The sequence below is a fragment of the Danio rerio genome, chromosome 1 (assembly GCF_052040795.2).
Source record: "Danio rerio strain M-AB ecotype USA chromosome 1, GRCz13ab, whole genome shotgun sequence".
NCBI lineage: Eukaryota > Metazoa > Chordata > Actinopteri > Cypriniformes > Danionidae > Danio > Danio rerio.
In genome coordinates, this window is record NC_141021.1 from 25,945,653 (window position 1) to 25,965,563 (window position 19,911).

A 19,911-nucleotide genomic window follows, 5' to 3' on the forward strand; every position below is an offset into this window, starting at 1 on the left:
TTGTAGTAAATGTACCAAAATTTATTATTTTTTAAAAAAAAAGTGTCAAGAGTGTTTCTACAGGTCGTTTGTCAAGCCCACTCAACCGAATGAAGCACAATTTGAAATGTACCATGTTTCCAAGACATGAAATGATTAAGAAAGTGTCTATAATGCAAATGTGCAACCTGGTGCAAGAGTCAGAGAGACGAGAGGGTGTCTTTTCACAGGTGGTTTGTTAAGCCCACTCACCTTTATGGGACATACTCAGAAATGCATGGGGAGGGGGCGGATGAGATTTCAGAGGGGGGTAAGTTGACTGGAGTTGAGGCTCTGACAGCCTGTGGAAAGAAGCTGTTGAGTAGTCTAGCCAATAGAGCCGATAGAGCCAATTGAGTCTGGCTGCAGATTTGCTCTTGCACCTCCAGACTTGCACGCTCAGGCACCCGCGCTTCTTCTGCACGTGACATCATTTACAATCGCCACCTGTGTCTGCTTGCATGAAAGTCCTTCAGGTAATTTAACTTAAGGGTGTCCCTGAGGCGGAAAAATTTATGAGGTAACGGATTTCATTTAGATCATTGCAACAAACTTATCTGTCACCCTTACTCAAGTGCCTTTTTTCTAAACGTTTCACTGTGGTTTCTGGCAACCTACAGCGACGGGACCACAGTTGCTATAGTTATGTAAACAGATCGTAACGAACCACGAATGCTTGCCTTACACAAAGAGCTTAGAATGATGGGGATTCTATGCTCTTTGCCTTACAACAGCTCTGCAGTAATATTACACATCCTCTGTGCTGCAGCGAGTCAAGACGTTCCCTTATTGAGTCGATCTCGACATTATATTTGGAGGACCTATAAAACCTGGCTGGGATCATGTAAAGACTTTTAAAGCTGCTCTGCAACTGTGATTGTGATTTCAAATGGAGGCACTCCTGAGCAGACGTGCTACTGTAACTTATCAAGAATAGTTATAAAGAACAGTTTCCCAAGTCATTCAAGAATCATTGCTGTCAGTCTATAATGTGTATCTGTTAATACTACAACTACTTGAAATGTTTTTTTTATTCATAACTGTGGAAGAATACCTTGTGTGTATATTCAGACTGATACTTAGTTGATATAAATAATATGCTTTGCTGGTATGAATGTTAATAGTAGCCTGCTTTGGTAAATTTACATCAAAGCATATAATCATAACGATGAATATACTAACTGCTTTTCGGGGGGTGGGTTCTGTCATAATGTACAACGTAAGTAGGCTACATAGAATTATTTGACAACGTCGTCATTGGCAACGCAAACAAACTGGAAACTTACTTTTGGTTTATTTGTGTTGATTTCAAGTGACATGACAGGTGCGGGTGTTGATTATAAATGACGTCACTTGCATAGGAAGCGTGGGTGTGAAAGCCCAAGAGTGCAAGCCTGAAGATGTAAGTTCAACTCTGCAGCCAGATTATTTTCTGATGAGCACCCAGTTTAAAAAATATTTAAACATTTACATATAACAGAATGTGGACAGAATCGCAATCGCATAACAGAACAAGATCAGACAATGAAGTTCATCATCATCATAAAATGAAAAGTTTCCCATTCACTGTTACTGTTAATTATTTCTATAGCATATTTATAAAAATGACTTAAATGGCATAGTTTAATTAGCCTTACCCTGTCTGTGAAACTAGGCTTGAGTGTACCAAAATTGTAAAGGAACAGTTCACCCTAAAATAAAAATTTCCCATTTTTTACTCATCCTCAAGCCATCCTCGGTATATATCACTTTTTTTCTGTCAGAAGAATACAGTTGGTGTTGTTTTACATTTTTCTTGGTCTGTCTATACTGTAAAGTCATGTTGGATAGTGGCTTTTATTTGAAAGCTTCAAAAGTGCATAAATCTATCGCCAGATTTGCCACACTAACCCATGGTTAAAACTTGTCTTATAAAGTGGATTGATGTGTTTTAAACTTAAATATTTCAATAATTTCAATTAAAAACACCCATTTGGCAGCAGCTGAACACACATTAAGCTGACAAATGATTTGTTAAATTATACAAACAATAAAAAATATTAACATGTCTTGCGGTCTATTTGTTTATTTTTGAGGTAATGGTTTAAGCTATGTTTTAACACTGTAAATTCAGCCACAATAGACCTTTTTTACATTTTCAGGTTTCTCAGTAGCGGAAGATGCCATAGTTTGATAAACTTAGAGCACAGTGAATGGGAGAGTACCACAAATATATTTTTTACAATCCCATTTGCTGAAATAGCAAAATAAAAACTTCACAATGGTGTTATCAACACTTTCAGAAAAAAGAAAAAAAAAATTGTGAGACTAATAATGGCAGGCAGAGGAGAGAATAACTTACTCTCAGCCCTATTGACGCTGCATTACAAACACCTTGGACAAGCACTAATTCATTTTTTGCAATTTGAAACAAAGATGATATAATAGAATCATAAATGCATATAAATGTTCATACTTAAAAAAATCTAAATATTGAAAAAATTCAAGGATTAAAGATTGTCATGACCTTTAAATGCATCATAACAGTCTTGTGAAACGGGCCTATTTAGTTGTCTGAGACAAATTTGGTCTTTAAAGATTTTAGCAATCTTAAGCTAAAATCTTTGGTCTTTGATTGTAGGTTTGACATGTACACCATCTGCAGTCGTTGTGGTCAGATTTTCCCTCTGATGAAGTTCTGACTGTGTCAGAAAGCTTCACATTTTTTCCTGCAGTGTGACTTTAGCCGCGACAAGCATCAAACCAAGAACCGAATCTGATAATGCAATCAGTTTGACAACTTCAAACCAGCCCTGGAAAATGTCAAAACAGTTTTTTTTCTGGTCTTATTATTGAGGCATGCTGTGTGGAAGACTATCACTTGTTTGTTTATGTTTACAGAGTAGTGTCATGTCAGAATGTGGGTCAGTGAAAGTGATGACTTCTGTAACCAAAGGAGTAAAACTGACAACAGAGGTGCGGATCCACATGCAGGTTCATTAGAATTGTCAGGCAAGCAGTGGTCAATACAGGGGCAAACAGATGTATGAAAGCAATCCAGAGTCATAGTCAAATTAACAGGCAGATGGTCACAAGGCAGGCGGTAAACAAGATAAAACAAATAAAATGGGCAAAGGATCAAAAACACGGCACATGCAGACAAAGGAAGCACGGTGTCATGTCAGTACAGCAGAAAACAAGACTCAGCAATGAGTGTCTCAATGTGAGCTGTATATATGTGTGTTTAATCAGTACTTGAGCAGCATCAGCTGTATGCAATCACACAGGATCAGGAACCAGTTGTGTTTGTGTGTGTTGCATGACTGAATATGTAGTCCATTTACAAGCAAATTTGTAGTCCTGTGAGTGTTTATCAGCAAACTCTGGTGGTTAGATCGCTGGTAATCATGACAACGTCAAACTTCAAATGAGTTTTAATTGTCGCTCAGACCTCAGTCTTTCATGGTCATCATGGTAGTGCAGTCTAAGATGCTATAATCCTCATTTTACTATCCTTCAGCTTACAGGTAGTTCTCCACCAGAGGTTGCCACAGTGGAATGAACTGCAAATTACTTGGCATATGTTTTACGTGTGTTATGGTCCCTAAATAAACGTGACAATGTAATAAATGAACAACAGCCAAAGTGCTCCAACTAAATTATTTATTGACATAACAAGCAAAACAATCCAAAATGGCTAGAGACTGGGAGCCCAACAACATAATAAATAACAACCAAACAAACCTAAAGCAGGTTGGGGGACTCCAAACAAATATCAAAAGGAAAGCATAAAGGAGAACACAACAATAAAGCTATCAAAAACTGTGGTGGCATAAGAAATGAGCGAGCATGAAGAGTCCGCCTCAGTCCATTTTAAAAGCCTGACATCTCCAAATCATGCAATTAAAAACTATAAAGAGAAAAAAGACAAAAAAGATCAATCGAAAGCAAAGCAATACTTATGGGCAGAAGTGAACTTCACACGTAATAATGTGGCTCAACACAACACTGGAAAATAGCCCCATACACTCTATTAAGCAAACACACCTTCATGAGCCGGGCTTTACTTGTGGTTTTTGGTGTTTTTGTGTGTCTAGTGTTCATTTTAGCTGAAAACAGTGGCAAACATTTTGGTTTTTGGAGTTGCTAGAATGTTGATTTAAGCTAATTTTTTTCAATTAGCCTTTTCATTTAGATTTTTGTGATATCCAGATTTGATTTGCCAAAATGGAATCTAATCATACTTTGGAGGAATTCAGGCTGTGTCTTTTTCATCCCTAAAATGTCTCTTTAGCGTGGCAGGTGTTCTGACAGGCTTTAATCCAGAAGGAGCCTGTGGACATAATATTTTACCACCCGCAGCTGCTGTTTCTCTGCGCCTTACAGGTGATTTTCTCTGCTAAAGCACATGGAGAGGCCATGTCCCCTGCTAACAGCATATATTAAAACTCACCTCAATCATCTAACAGTGCCTTATCAAAAGCAGGGCTGGACGGGGGGATGAATCAATTTGGTGGTTTTCTGGCAGTTATTGCAGATAGAGGTGGGAGAAATAAGGAGAGAGGCAGAGCGGCAGGAAAACGTCAGATTATAAAATCAACTGTTAAAGGAAAGGCCTGCATTGACCAACATCATGTGATATGCACATCACATAAAGTATATATATATATATATATATATATATATATATATATATATATATATATATATATATATATATATATATATATACATTTCTCCATTGCAGTGTTGACTTTATAAAATATACTGACTTTTTTAATTATAGTAAAAATGTATTTAATAAATGTAATCAAATATTATTACATTATATCTAAAGAAAGACTGAATTTCTATATATTCTTACAACCACAATTTTGCCTTTATGAACTTTTTGTTCTAAGTTATAAAGGATATGGACAAGTAGAAAAGTATGCTAGAAATACGGGAAAGTATTTATTGTGTGCTGCTTTTTCCAATTGGGCTGTTACTTTATCAAATATGTAAAAATGTACAAGGTTGTCTATAAAATTATCCTTTGTAAAACAAAGATGTCTGCCTTTTCTATTCAGTCTAATGATATTTCTGTCCACACAATACATTATTTGATATAAATACATATGATTTAGAAGTATAAGCTTATACAGAGTTCAAAGTCTGATTTTTCATTATATTCCAGTGAGAGAAAGGGAGACATGGGGAGAGAGGTAAATGGGATGTCATTGACTTTTTACTAGCCTGTTTGGCACATCAGCTGTGTGCAAGAAAACATTGCTGAGAATGAGATCTTAATTACCATACTCCATCATGCCACTCTGCCAAAACACACAGAGGAAACACAGGAAAATTTAATCCACAGCAATATTTATAAGCAAGCCTTCTTGTGACAGGTTGTCCAGTGGATTCACAGCCTGGTTAAAGACAAAAAGAGGAGGCAACATACAATTCCTCTCTGACTGTCCTCTCAAAAATAAATAAATAAATAAATAAATAAATAAATAAATAAATAAATAAATAAATAAATAAATAAATAAATAAATAAATAAATAAATAAATAAATAAATGTTAAGGGCCTGAAGTGAAATTTATGCAAAGAAAAGGAACAAACATACGCTTGAAAATAAACATAAAACTAAACAACGGTTGATGTAACTAATGTAACCAACAACAGGTAGAGACAATAATACACAACTAGAGAATGAGTGCTTAAATGAGCAGTTAAGGCAGTGGTCACCAAACTTGTTCCTGGAAAGTTGGTGTCCTGCAGATTTTAACTCAAACCCTAATCAAACACACCTGAACAAGGTAATCAAGGTGTTACTAGGTATACTTGAAACACCCAGGCAGGTGTGTTGAGGCAAGTTGAAGCTAACTCCTGCAGGGACACCGGCCCTCCAGGACCAAGATTGATGACCCCTGAGCTAAGGGGGTCACATGACAAAACCAACCAATGAACAGGAAGAACTGAAAAGTAGCATAATAAGGCAATGGATCAGTAAATGCACGATGCATCTAACCAATGAAGCACATTTCTTTAGAATTGCAAGGAAAAAAGAAACACCAGGACAGCTTCCGTTGCCCTAACAGAACACCCACTCAAAAACCAAAACTCGTTTAGCTCCACCCACTGAAATGCTGCAGTTAAATAATTAGAGAGGCAGGGGTCTGTTCTTACATTTTTACGGTATTAAATTGTGGAAAATAAAAATATTGTTCTTTTTTAATTATTAGAAGAATACAAACAAACAAACAGACAGTTTGTGTTACTTTCAACCTTTAAAGAGAATATTTTAGTATTTTTAGTCACTTATACAGTGTGTTCACCATAGACACACTTACTCCCCGGGCCATTTATATAAAAGTAGATATTTAACCGCACCATGCTGGTGTTTTGTAACACCAAATGTTTAAAAGGTGGGTCATTAGCCCAATTCTCAACCCCCAACCTGAAGGACCAGGACATACACACATACACTATGAACAATTTAGCTTACCCAATTCACCTATAGCACATGTCTTTGGACTTATGGGGGAAATCTGAGCATCAGGAGGAACATGAGGGAGAACATGCAAACTCCACACAGGAATGCCCACTGACAAAGCCAGGACTGGAACTAACGATCTTCTTGCTTTGAAGTGACACTACTACTGAAGTGCTACCCACTGCACCACCGCTTAGGCAGTAAAATATACTTTTAATAGAGCAATATAGACCTTTTAGATACTAACTTGAACTTTAAAATGTTACCGCTTAAGATTTAATACAATTTATGAGAGTGTATGATCGATAGGTCCACTATTCTCAAATATATTTTTAAAGGAATTATTATATTATTTATTTTATCACTACAGTGTTTGCATTCTCCACTGTGAAGAAGAATATGCACACACTGTAAAACTGCTGGGTTCCAAGCAATTCCTTCATGTTTCCCAAAACAAATCGATTAAGTTAATAGTTGTTGTTTTTATTTCAAATTTAAATAAATTGAACATAAAACAATTAAATTGTGCCATTAAAAACTCAAGAATTGTGTTGATTCAACTCATTTTAAACAAGTAGTTTGAACAAGCAGCAAAATAGTCTTTTTTTTGAGTGTGAGTGCAGATACACAGGACTTTTATTAGTCTATTTTAAAGTCTCTCAGTTTTTTGACCATTTGTATTTAATTGTTAAAAACTACAAAAGGTGTAAAATAAATAAATGGGTTGATGATGGGTGGATGGTAAGTCACCTTGGCATAGTTCAAGATGAGTAACCCCTATACATAGTTAAGTGTGCTATGCAGTGCACTATGCAGTGTTGTAGATGTTTTTTTTTTTTTTTTCAGAACTTGAGCTGACGTGAGACTGAAAATAAATCTTTCTTCTTATTTTCTCACCTTGAGGAGTGTTTTCTGTTCTAGGATATATAATAAGAGTGTTGAAGATAGGATGGTGAAAATTGAGTTCTTTCTCTGTTCCAGAGGATGTAAAGCAAACGTCTCTGACATGGTGTGTAAGAGGTTAATGGCTTTCTGAGAAGAAGTAATGAAGCACTGTCTGTGGTACTAACTTTAAAACTTATCTACTTATGTCTCTTCGCAATTCTGCAGAGAGCCAAGCATGCTTAAAGTGTGCACTTCCTTTAAAACTTAAAATCTGAAAGTATGCTTTTTGTTTACTTTTATGTACTCATTTTATGTACTTTATGTATTATACTTAATCTTGCAATTACTTGATTTATACTGACAGAAAATTCTTACTGTATTTGACCTATACTTGTTAGTATCCAGTTAGTGTACCAGCGTAAAGTACTAATGCTGGCTTTTTTTTTTTTTGCTGACCCTGTGTCACGATCACTAGCAATCCTTCCTGATAGATCACTGGTCAACTACACATCCTGCTAAGAACTACAAATCCCTTCAGGCCATGTCTCACACACACCAGATGCTGATCATGGCTGATGACACACAAAAACAGCTGAGACTTGCGTCACTAATCATTCAGACTATATATACACCACACACATACTCCAGCTTATGACAAAGTCTTTGATGTATGTACCTTGCATCACCAAGCCACTCGTTTTTTGCCTGTTTGTATTTTTGATCATTGACTCATTGTTCTTGTTTTGCTGCCTAGTATGACCTTGTGCCTGTTTTTTGACCATGTTTTTGGATTACCCTTTTTGTAACTGCTACTTCTGTTTGTCCTTGATTGCCTTAAATAAAATCTTTTACCTGCACTTGGATCCTTGTCCCTGTTGTTCCTCACTTTGATACCCACTTGTGACACCCTGTTCCAATATGGAACTAAATATGTACTATAAGTATTACGAAAGTGAACTACAGTACTTGTATACTCATAAATTTAATTGTAGCGCAAATTAAAACTTTTAGTTTTTAAACATGGAGTCTCAAGTGGAGTGCAAATAGTACTCTTCTAAACAGATGTTAGTATAAACAAAGTATGCTTAAAATATATTGAGCATTACATAATACATAATACGACCCTGAAGTATAATTCTTTTTCACAAAGGATAGATGGCACTGAAAGTTGTGACAGTGTCCTTGACCCTACTTTTTTGTCTCTCTTTGCTCCTCTTTCAGATAAAACTCTAACCTCAAATAGTGGTATGTGAAAAAATTCTAGCCTTAGCACATTGATCATGTTCATCCATTGCTTTTGCAGGAATGACCTCCAATGCCCTCCTATTCATAGCACAGAGAGATAGCTCATGATAAATTACACCATTACCCGGATTAGAAGAGGATCCTTCCCTAGAAACAGCATTCAGAATTTAGATGGAATGTAATTGATTGTATAACAATCCTGCACATCCTGTATTTGCATAGTGAGAACCAAAAGAACCGCATGTTTTGAACGTGAAAGATGAAACAGAAAGGGCTTCTCTACACTTCTGGCTTTTCACTCATTCTTCTTTGAAGTGTCCAGGTACTATACATAATGCATCATATCCTGCTCTCTCCACAGACAATATTATCTCTGGTAAGGTTCTCTCTCCTGACACACATTGAGAAGACTCTTCCTAGATTCAATAAGGAATTGCTCTAAGGAATGATGTCAGAGTTTCACAGTTATTACCTTTGCACTTTTGCTTTTGTAAAGCCTCATCTTGTTAGATCAAAGTGGCTTTTTGAAGCATGTATTTTCCAACTTACAGCCACCATTTTCTGTTGAAAGTTTCCAATTGACTTTCTGCAAGATTTTAATTGGTTTCATAAAGAGTTTCAGAGAAGCCTAGCTGTACTCTTTACGGTGGTTGTAAAAGATATCTTGAGAATATAGGTCATTCATTTTTCTCTTTACAATATTTGTTTAAATTTTATCTCAGCACAATTATTAAATAGCTATGCTGGTAATTTTGCCACAATGGAAATCAACACTTTGCTATAATTTTAGATAATTCTATTAGACAGTTAAGATAATTGAGTAAGTATATGACATATTGATTCAGTCATAGAGTATGGTCACATTTTAGAATCATGTGAGTAATGCGTAAAATAGTTAATAAAAAATTGTCAAATGATAAAGCGTCCAGTTCCAAAATGTTTATTAAATAATCCAAAGCCACATTCAAAAAGACAAGGAAGCAATAAAGGCAGGCCACAGAAACAACAATCAAGAGACAATAAACTTATGCAAATTAGCATCACATAGTACTTATTGCATAGTACAAATTATATAAATCTATATATAGATGATTTTAGTGATAACTTTAAATAAAACACTGCAATTTTTACATATGAATAAAATATTTTAAAATATATTTGGACCCTTCATAATTAAAATATGTTGGTTGATTAGCATTGAAATAATATTATTTTGAAGTTGCTTTCTCAAACTTGTGCTGCATCAGCAAAATAATTTCAGATAATGATATGTCTTCACTTTCAATGTAGAAGTGAATTGAAATGAGAGAAATAAATAAAACTGATGCTCCCATGTTTCTTGTGATTGGCTATTGCACAGAGTTTATCAGACTAGGTTAAACCCCAATTTAACATTGATAATTTGTATCAAGCATTGTGAAACTGCTTGACCAGATCTTAACCATTTTTTCATTGGTTTGGTTTTGTCAACCAAGGGTGCATTTCCCAAAACAACTGTTAGCCTACTAAGGTCACAAGTTCTGTCCTTAAAAACGCAGTTTGTTGATTCCAAATCTATCGCTCCAACGAACATAAAAAAAAAAAAAAAAAAAACGCGTTGCAAACTTTTACGCTTGCAACTACACCTCTAGAGCTGTAGTTAAAAGCACAGTTTTTGGCTCTATTTCCAGTTGTCCCACTCCCCTTCTCCTCCCATGCCCTATTCCTTTCGAATAATCCAACATGTAAACTTGGAAAGATTAAAAAAAATGAAAATTATCTCTGTTAGGTGTAGCTTGATTTCAAAGTATTTTTACAGTTCAGATTTAGCGATTATCATATTTACAAGTGCGTTTCTTTTAAAGTGCACTTTGAAAACATTTATGCCATTTTGACTGTAGCCATTTAATAAATAGGTGTCAGTAATATTTGTGAAGGAAACATTGGCCCTGTATGTCTCGTTTACATATATTTTAGTTAACATAGAAAACGAGTGCATTTTTTTTAGCAAAACTATCATTGGATTTCAAGTGTGTTTGTAAAACAATATAATTTTATACAGAAAAAAATCTGGTATTTTCTCTAAAGAAGTTGTTAGTCTGCCTCATTTAGAGGATCATTATGAAGGTTTTACGCTATAACTAACTTAGTTCAAATGATGGATCTGCGACAGAAAAATTATGGTTTCGAGTAACACTCGCTACTACATCATTTATTTCCCAAACGAAGCATCGTACTCTGCAACTTGAAGTTATAGTTCAACTGTTTTTGTTAAACAGGCTTCTGAATTTTTTTTAGAGCATGTTTTTTTCCCACATCTAATAAACTTTTTTTATTCAGACTGTCAAATTTGGTTTTGTCCTGTAGATAACAGATGATTTGTGTATATTGAATAGTTTTTCCTTGATCTATTTGAAGAAGCTGATTATCAACCAGCTATTTTGTTATGCCATTTATTTTAAATACAAACAAAAAGAAGATTTTTTTTTGTTTTTTGTTTTTTTAGATTAAATCAAATGTTCCTGTAATCAGTGTTTGAGACAATCCTTATGTGGAACAAAAATATGTGTACCTGTAATAAAAGCATGAGATTATTCCTTGAAAGAATGGCTGTACGTGTAATCAATTTGGAGTTTTGTACAAAGGGTTTTGGAAATAAGACACTTATTTGGGAAAATATTTAAACCTATTCTAAAAAACTGTTAGACCACAGAATTTACACTGAATGTACCAATTTCACAAAGGCTCAATCCAGCAAATCCATTAGATGTCTGATGTGGCTTTAATAATGCCTTTTATTCACAAGCACATCAAAACATGGCAATTAACAGGGCTGTGATGCTTCCTGCCTTGTTAAAAAATGTTCTCCTTGCCTAATTCACCTTTCATAGTTTCCTCTATTAGTGGGGTCATTATGCTTCTGTCATTATGTTTAAGTTGCGTTATTTGTAGCACAGACTTTGTAACCTGAATAAATGTTCAGAATAAAACATGATTTATTTTTTCAGTTCAATTTAGAACTTTTTTAATTATTACATATTTTTAATTATCAAAAATTATATTTGTATTACATCCCATATTACGTGTAAACACTTTTACTTCATCATCATCATCATTATTATTATCATCATCATCATAATAAAAGAACATTTGGTAAAATGAAACTCAGAATGTGAGGTTTTTTGCAAAAACATAAGAAAATGTCTTTTTTGAAAATTATTTTTTTATAGAACTACCATACTCTTAATGCAGGGTTGTCCAAACTCTGTCCTAGAGGTCCGGTGTCCTGCACAGTTTAGCTCCAACTTTCTTTAACACACACCTTCCTGGAAGTTTCTAGTATACCTAAAAAGAATTTGATTAGCTCGTTCAGGTGTGTTTAATTGGGGTTGGAACTAAAATACAGAAGAATTAATGGTGTGTTCAGAGCAGACCAGGATGAAGCACTTAGTAGATGATTATAATGCTTTCAGCCGATTCGAATGTTATCACTCAATTGAATGGGTGTTATCAGTGGTTATCAGCTGATAGATATAGGCCAGTAGGGGCTATTATAATCCATCCACATGGTTAATTAACTATTGATCACATATGGCTGCAGCTGGAAGTTAATGAGAAATATTGATTTTTAGTTTTTTTTTAAATAAAATTTCTAATTATTGTATTTTTTTTTAGCGTTTACTTCCACCCCAACCCTAAACCTACACTGTAAAAAATGATATCCAGCCACAGTAAATATGGCTCATTTAAACAAACAGATTTCACTTAAAAAGTTTAGTTTTGGACATTGCTTAATTTTAAACTACAAATGTTACATAAAATATTGATTTCACTGTTTACTTTATTTAATAAAGAAAATCAACTAGCAATTTTCAGTAAAGTTAGCAATAATTTGAGGTTTAGTCACTTGAACCCAATATTTTAGGATCATCAGATTATCATGTGACGCTGCACCACAGCGCACAATTTGAGGAGTCCATTTTGGAAAATCAGCTCGGGAGAAGGCTGTTCATCTTTTGGTAAAAAGAGGTATGCAAAAATGATGCACTATATTCTTAAGTAAATCTAGCATATTATTTTTTTCAGTGCAACCGTCACAGTAATATAAAAATAGATCTGGAACTGGAGTCTCTCTATTAGGATCGATGATTTCCTATGTGGATAGATGATAACAGCCTTCTGAGCCTACCAGTTGGCACAGAAGGCCCATACTGGCCCATATTTATCAGCTGATAACCACTGATAACACCCATTCAATCGAGTGATAACATCAATTGATTGAAGGGGTGTTCAATCTCATAGGTGTTCAAAATCTCATTCCGTTTTCTACATTTTTAAACAAAATTTGTCTGCATTTGTTAAATTAAACCATTATTACACAAATCATTGTAAGCATTTGTTAACAAATGTAATTTGGCAGAATTTCAGAACTTATGCGAACATATGAATTAAAATTAGCCAATAAAATGTTTTATAACCTCTTGATATTTTCTAATCAACAATGATTTACTGATCATTGTTGAGAATCATCTAATCTTTTTCATAAAGGAGTCATCCTAAAGCGGACACAATGCGTTAGTTAAAAATTGTCAAAACATTTCTTTTTTTATGTTTTAGATGATAAAGTGTGGTCTTTAGGGCTGTCTTTCTTTAGCTAGACAGTGAACTGTCACCCTTATCAGCTCTGTACAATGGAAACAAGACCATAAAAGAGAGTGTAATCACACTCTGCTGCATCTGTTTTCGTGCTATAATGTTATTCACTTCAAACGCTCTAACGGGCATCGATTGGCATACCTTACACAACCCAGCCCTACATAATGGCCATCTCTCCCTCGCAGATATATTGTGCTTGTGCTTTGATCTATGAAGGGTAATGCCTGTTAATGGAGGAGCAGATGATCTGTTCTTCTTCGGTCTATGGCACGTAATGGAGCACTGAGGAAGAGCTTAAATCTGAACCCTGACAAAACTGTAATCATTCATAATGTGCCGCCTGATTGAAATGCATTGCCTTGAGGTTGTCTGAACTGTTAAAGGTCTATGCCAAAATAAGATTGTAGATTTTTTTCATGTTATAGAGTATTTGAAAAATTAAGCCACACAATCATGGATGGAAGTAACTGCAGCACATAACAAATATCAAATTTACTTTTTTGATGAAGCATCTCGAACCTGAATTTCCAAAGTTTATTTATAGGTTTTATATTTGTACATTATTATCAAAACATTAAAGGTGCAGTAGGTGATTGTCTTCAGAAACAATTAAAAAAATTATTTAAAAACTACACTTACAAAGGGCACTTAGAAATGTCGCCTTGCACACAGGTATCTTGTGATGGAGAGGAGCGCTCCCTGGCCTTCCTCTTAATTGACATCAGTGGAGACTCGTTCCCTGCTGCATTTGCATATTGTTGACAGACGTATTTTATTCTGGTCCACTTTTGTAGCGTTTTTATACATTTTTGTGAAGTTGAAGGCTTCATCTTCTATCGCTAAATCAATGAGCAAACTCAGAGCACTTCACGGGGGTGAAAAAATACATTTTTTAGTAGGCCTAAAATGTACATTCTTAAATGTTATTAATGGCAGAAATTCACAAATAGATCAAGGTACATCTGAACAGTGATTTCCAATTATAAAATCCAAACAGCAAAAAATTACGCTTATCGCGTTTTGCAACCAAACTCTTCATATGTACTCTGTATATTTATGTATAGAACTATAAACAAACCAAATTCTCTACATGCAATAAAAAAAAATATTATATAAATATAAATCTTATCTTGGATATAACTACAGGGCGAAGCAGTGACGCAGTAGGTAGTGTTGTCGCCTTACAGCAAGAAGGTCGCTGGGTCGCTGGTTCGAACCTCTGCCCAGTTGGCATTTCTGTGAGAAGTTTGCATGTTTTCCCTGCATTTGCGTGGGTTTCCTCCGGGTGCTCCGGTTTCCCCCACAGTCCAAAGACATGTTGCAGGTGAATTGGTTAGGCTAAATTGTCTGTAGTGTATGAGGGTGACAGGCCCAGACGACAGGCCGGCCTGAATGTGTAAAAAAGCCGTTATCATTAGGACAAGTCTAACATGGCTTGTTCCAAAGAGCCGACCCCGCAACCATACGGGACTAAAGGCCAAAGAAGAAGAAGAAGATCTTGGATATAACTACAATGAAATTACAATATAATGACATAGTAATTACAATGTAAAGATTAAAGATTAAAGTTTGCAATAACATGTGTACTGTGTAAATTTAGTGTATACTAGAGATAAATACTGTACATGCAATATACAAAGAAATATTTACTTTTATAAACATTATCTTGAATGTAACTACAATGTAATGACATAGTATATACAATGTAACAACATAGTAATTACATCCATGGTGAAAGTTTGTAATTACATATTACATGTGTACTGTGTATATTTACTTAACTATGCCTAACCAAATACTGTTCATGCAACATACAAAGAATCATTCACATTTATAAATATTATCTTGGATGTAACTAAAATGTAATTACAATGTAATGACAATGTAACGACATAGTAATTACATCCAAGATAAAAGTTTGTTATTACATATTACATGTGTACTGTGTATATTTGTGTATACGACTATAAATGACCAAATACTGTGCAAGCAATATACTGACATGTTACAATGTAATGACATAGTGATTATATCCAAGATAAACGTTTGTAATTACATATTACATATACACTTTGCATATTTTTGTATACAACTATAAATAACCAAATACTGTACATCCATATAAAAAGAAACGGTAACACTTTAGAATAAAAAGTGTTTGTTGTTGATCTAAGTGTTGTTCATGATCTATTACTAATTTATTAGGTATAGTTATAAATAATTAAAATACAGTAAACAAGTCATTTACAACTTGTTAACTAACAGCTTGTAAGTTATCCATTAACCATCTATAAGGCACAGTTATAAATAATTAACAAACTATTAACTTTTATTTAACAAGTCATTTATAACTTGTTAACTAACAGTTTATTAATGCTCTGTTAACTAGCTATAACGAATAGTTATTCTAAAGTGTTACCAAAGAAACAATTACATTTATAAATATTGTCTTGGATGTAACTACAATGTAATGACATAGTAATTACAATGTAACGACACAGTAATTGCACACAAGACAAAAAAGTATGGTATTATATTATACATTTAAGATGTACTGTAATTACAATGTCATCTCAACCAAAATAAAAATAAAAAACAATGTAATAACAATGTAATGACATAGCAATTACAATGTAATGATACAGTATTTGCATACAAGATTAAAACTTTTTTATTACACTTGTACTGTGTATATTTATGTATACAACTATAAATAACCAAATACTGTACATGCGATTTACAAAGAAACATTTATATTTATAAACAGTATCTTGGATGTAAGTACAATGTATTGACATAGTTATCACAATGTAACGACATAGTAACTTCATCCAACAAGTAACTACAGTGTAATGGTGTTGTATTTATAATGTATTGACACATTAATTGCACACAATATTAAAGTTTGTAATTACATGTGTACTGTGTATATTTACATATACAACTATAAATCAACAAATACTGTACATGCAATTTACAAAGAAATATTTACATTTATAAATTTTATATTGGATATAACTACATGGCAATAACATTGTAATTACAGTGTAACAATATAGTAATTACATCCAAGATAAAAGTTTGTATTTACATATAACATGTGTACTGTGTATAATTACTTATACAACTATAAATAACCAAATACTGGACATGCAATATACAAGAAAAAACTGCATTTAAAAAATAATACTTTAAATGTAACTACAATGGAATTACAATGTAATGACACAGTATTTACATTCTAGATAAAAGTTTGTAATTACATATTACGTGTACTGTGTATATTCACGTATACAACTATAAATAACCAAATACTCTACATGCAATATCCAAAGAAACATTTACAATGTAATGACAACGTGATGACATAGTATTTACAATGTAACAACATAGTAATTACACACAAGACAAAAAAGTTTATTACACCGTACATTTCAAATGTAATTACAATGTCATTAAATCCAAAATAAAGGTTTGTAATTACATATGTACCATGTATTTTTAAATATAAATGCACAAAAACTGTACTTGAAATATACAAAAACATGCGTCTAAATATTATCTTGGATGCAATTACAATCTATCAGCAATGTAGTTACAATGTAACAATTACATAGTAAACACAATGTAACAACACAGTATTTGTACACAGGATAAAAGTTTGTATTTGTACTCTGTATATTTACATATACAATTATGAATAACTAAATACTGTACATGCAATATGCAAAGAAACATTTATATTTATACATATTATCTTGGGTGTAACAACAATATAATGACATCTAAAATAAAAGTTTGTAGTTATATATGTACTGTTTATTTTTACATGTAAATACATGAATACTGTATTTGAAATATACAAATACATTTGTTTCTAAATTTTATCTTGGCATGTAATTACACTGTAACAACACAGTAATTGCACACAAGATAAAGCTTTGTAATTACACATGTATGTTAAATAATATATTTGTGATCCTGAAACAGATCACCTCTTCTTTTTCTTATATAGGGTGTTCTTTGCCTAAAATTCAGTCTGTTGGCAGTTCGGTAAAGCACTGTACATGATGTGCATAACCAAATATGATTCCTGCTGTACTAAGATAATGCTGACAACACCTGACCTCTCAGTCTACACCAATTTAAGTCAGAACTGATACATATACGAATAATAATTCAGTTGTTACATCTGAATGTCATTTAGGGGATTTAATTTCATTACGACACACACACAAAACCTTCCTACAGATAAGATGACATACTGTTGTTTGCTAGGCTAACGGAACACCATTCATGGTGTTTAAAAGGTCTTTTAAGTCAAAGGAAAGCAGCATTAAATTTATGCCTCTCTTTTGTAAATTGTTATTGCAAGCTTTTCAATTAGCTTTATTTTATATTCAAACTGTTTTTATTTTACATTCAAATCCTCAAAGATAGATAAAGAGATAAAATGTTCTGCATTTAAATGGCGGCATAACTGCTTGATGTGCATTATGTAAAATATGTCCATAATATGTATTTCAGTTTGAAAATGAACGACTAAAAGGTTGATGCTACATCACTTTTGAAATTAATGTAGTGCTTAATCATTATAGTGGGCAAAGTCATGTTTCATAAAAACATGCTGAAGTATTCATGCCATTTTTGTCACCTCTACAACACTGCTCATTGTGTTGTAGGTGCTTTTCACTGTAAGTGCAATGCTGTAAGGTGAGGTGAGTCATTTGCAGTTTTTTTTCTTCTATAATACACCCATTACCATATAAGTCAGGGTTTACTGTGGTATATATTATTTAACAGTGTAGTACAAAGACCAGCAATAAAAACAAAAATATATATCAGGCCCATATATCATAAATATATATCAGGCCCTAGTCAGCCTGGTGAAATTAATGGTTCTTTTTCCTCAAAAAGTGGACCTTTTTGAAGTTATTTGCCTCAGTTTCCAATTAACTGTAAAATTTAAATACTTTTTTTTGCTGGTTTAGCTAGTCAGGTGTCAACATAACCACACTTTTTGATTTACTAAAAATATTTGCTAAAAATTTGCAATGAAGAAAAATTTAAACAATAGTACAAATTTATTAAATCATGTATCATTAGGGGGAAAAAAAATAGGATTATGTAAAAGTAAAAGAAATGTGTAGCCTACTACCATTTATTAGACAAAAAACAAACTAGCCACCAACTGTCCTCAGTCACAATTTAGCTGAGGACTTCATCCAGGCACCTTAATAATAATAATAATAATAATAATAATAATAATAATAATAATAATAATAATAATAATAATAATAATAATAATAAGGCAATAATAATAATAAGGCAATAATAATTAATTCATCAGATTTTTTCTAGCCTCTTTGGTAAAAAAGAAAAAGTACATTAGAAAATTCCCGAATATCAACAATAGCCAAAATATATTCAAATTAATTTAATATGGTTTGCTTCTGGTGCTTCACACCTTTTTATTGCTCATTTTTATTTCTCTACAATTGAAACAAAAAAAGTGTTGAAAATTATTAGTTATAATCATCTATTAAACTAGCTCATGAGAAGCCAGTATACACTGTAGGATATATTCACCTAAACATAAATATTTACATTAGATGTTGCCTATGCTACTGTTGTCTATTGGAAGGAATGTGTCAATAGAGGCGCCATTTTAGTACAGGGTAGCGCTCCTTTGAAATGAATGTGGTAAAAAGGTGCAGTGGAGGACTGGCCATCCAGAGCCAGAGATATATAGACATATATACATATATCTGTTTGGAGTTTTCCCGGTGTTTGGTGTGCAAATATTTTTTTAAAATTACGAAAATTATAATTTTACAGTTCTACATTGATGGATAAGTGGCCTCATTGGCATTGCTGACAAAGAGCATGCAACTGTGTGCAAGGAAAAGTATTACCCTCCCTCCCTGTTAAATTTGATATAATCCATGTCCTAAAATACATCTCCTCTCCTGCTTTCACTTCTAATTCTAATGGAGGGAGCAACTCATTTGTGAATGAATTCCCATTATGAATGACCACTTCACTATGAATCACTTAGCCAACAATAATACAAGTTTCTGTCATCTTGTTGTCATATAATTTAGATTGTTTGCTGATTTTTTTCAACAAAACTAGCATAAGCCTATTGAGTGCGAGTTGATGCTTTATCATATATTATCATTTATAATATTACTTGTTTAGCACAAAAGTCTGTAATATACAAAAACATAAAAAACGAAATCTTACCTATAAAATGTTCTGCCTTCATGCTTTGTTTTCTTTGTTTGCTCGTTACCACACCCGTACGCAGTGCAAAAGTCCAGCATCTTCAGATTGGCTTTAGTCCTGACTAGTGCGGATATTTAGAGTATTTATCTATGTCACCTAAAGGCTTACCATAGTGGAGAAGCTTGGCAGGTACTAACTTTGCAAATGCCTAATTGAGCGGCTTTGAATGGAAGTAAATGTGAAATTGTAAAAAAAAAATGATTATACCTGACATTTATCAATACTGGAAGTACTGATGGTTCCATATTAATTTGGGTTTGCACATTTTTACAGCATTGAGCATTGCAGTCAGTCACAGACAAAACTGTTGAGTGCAGAAACATTTAAGTTGGTCAGAATCTAAATACTACTTGAAACATTGATTCCATTAACATCCCATTAG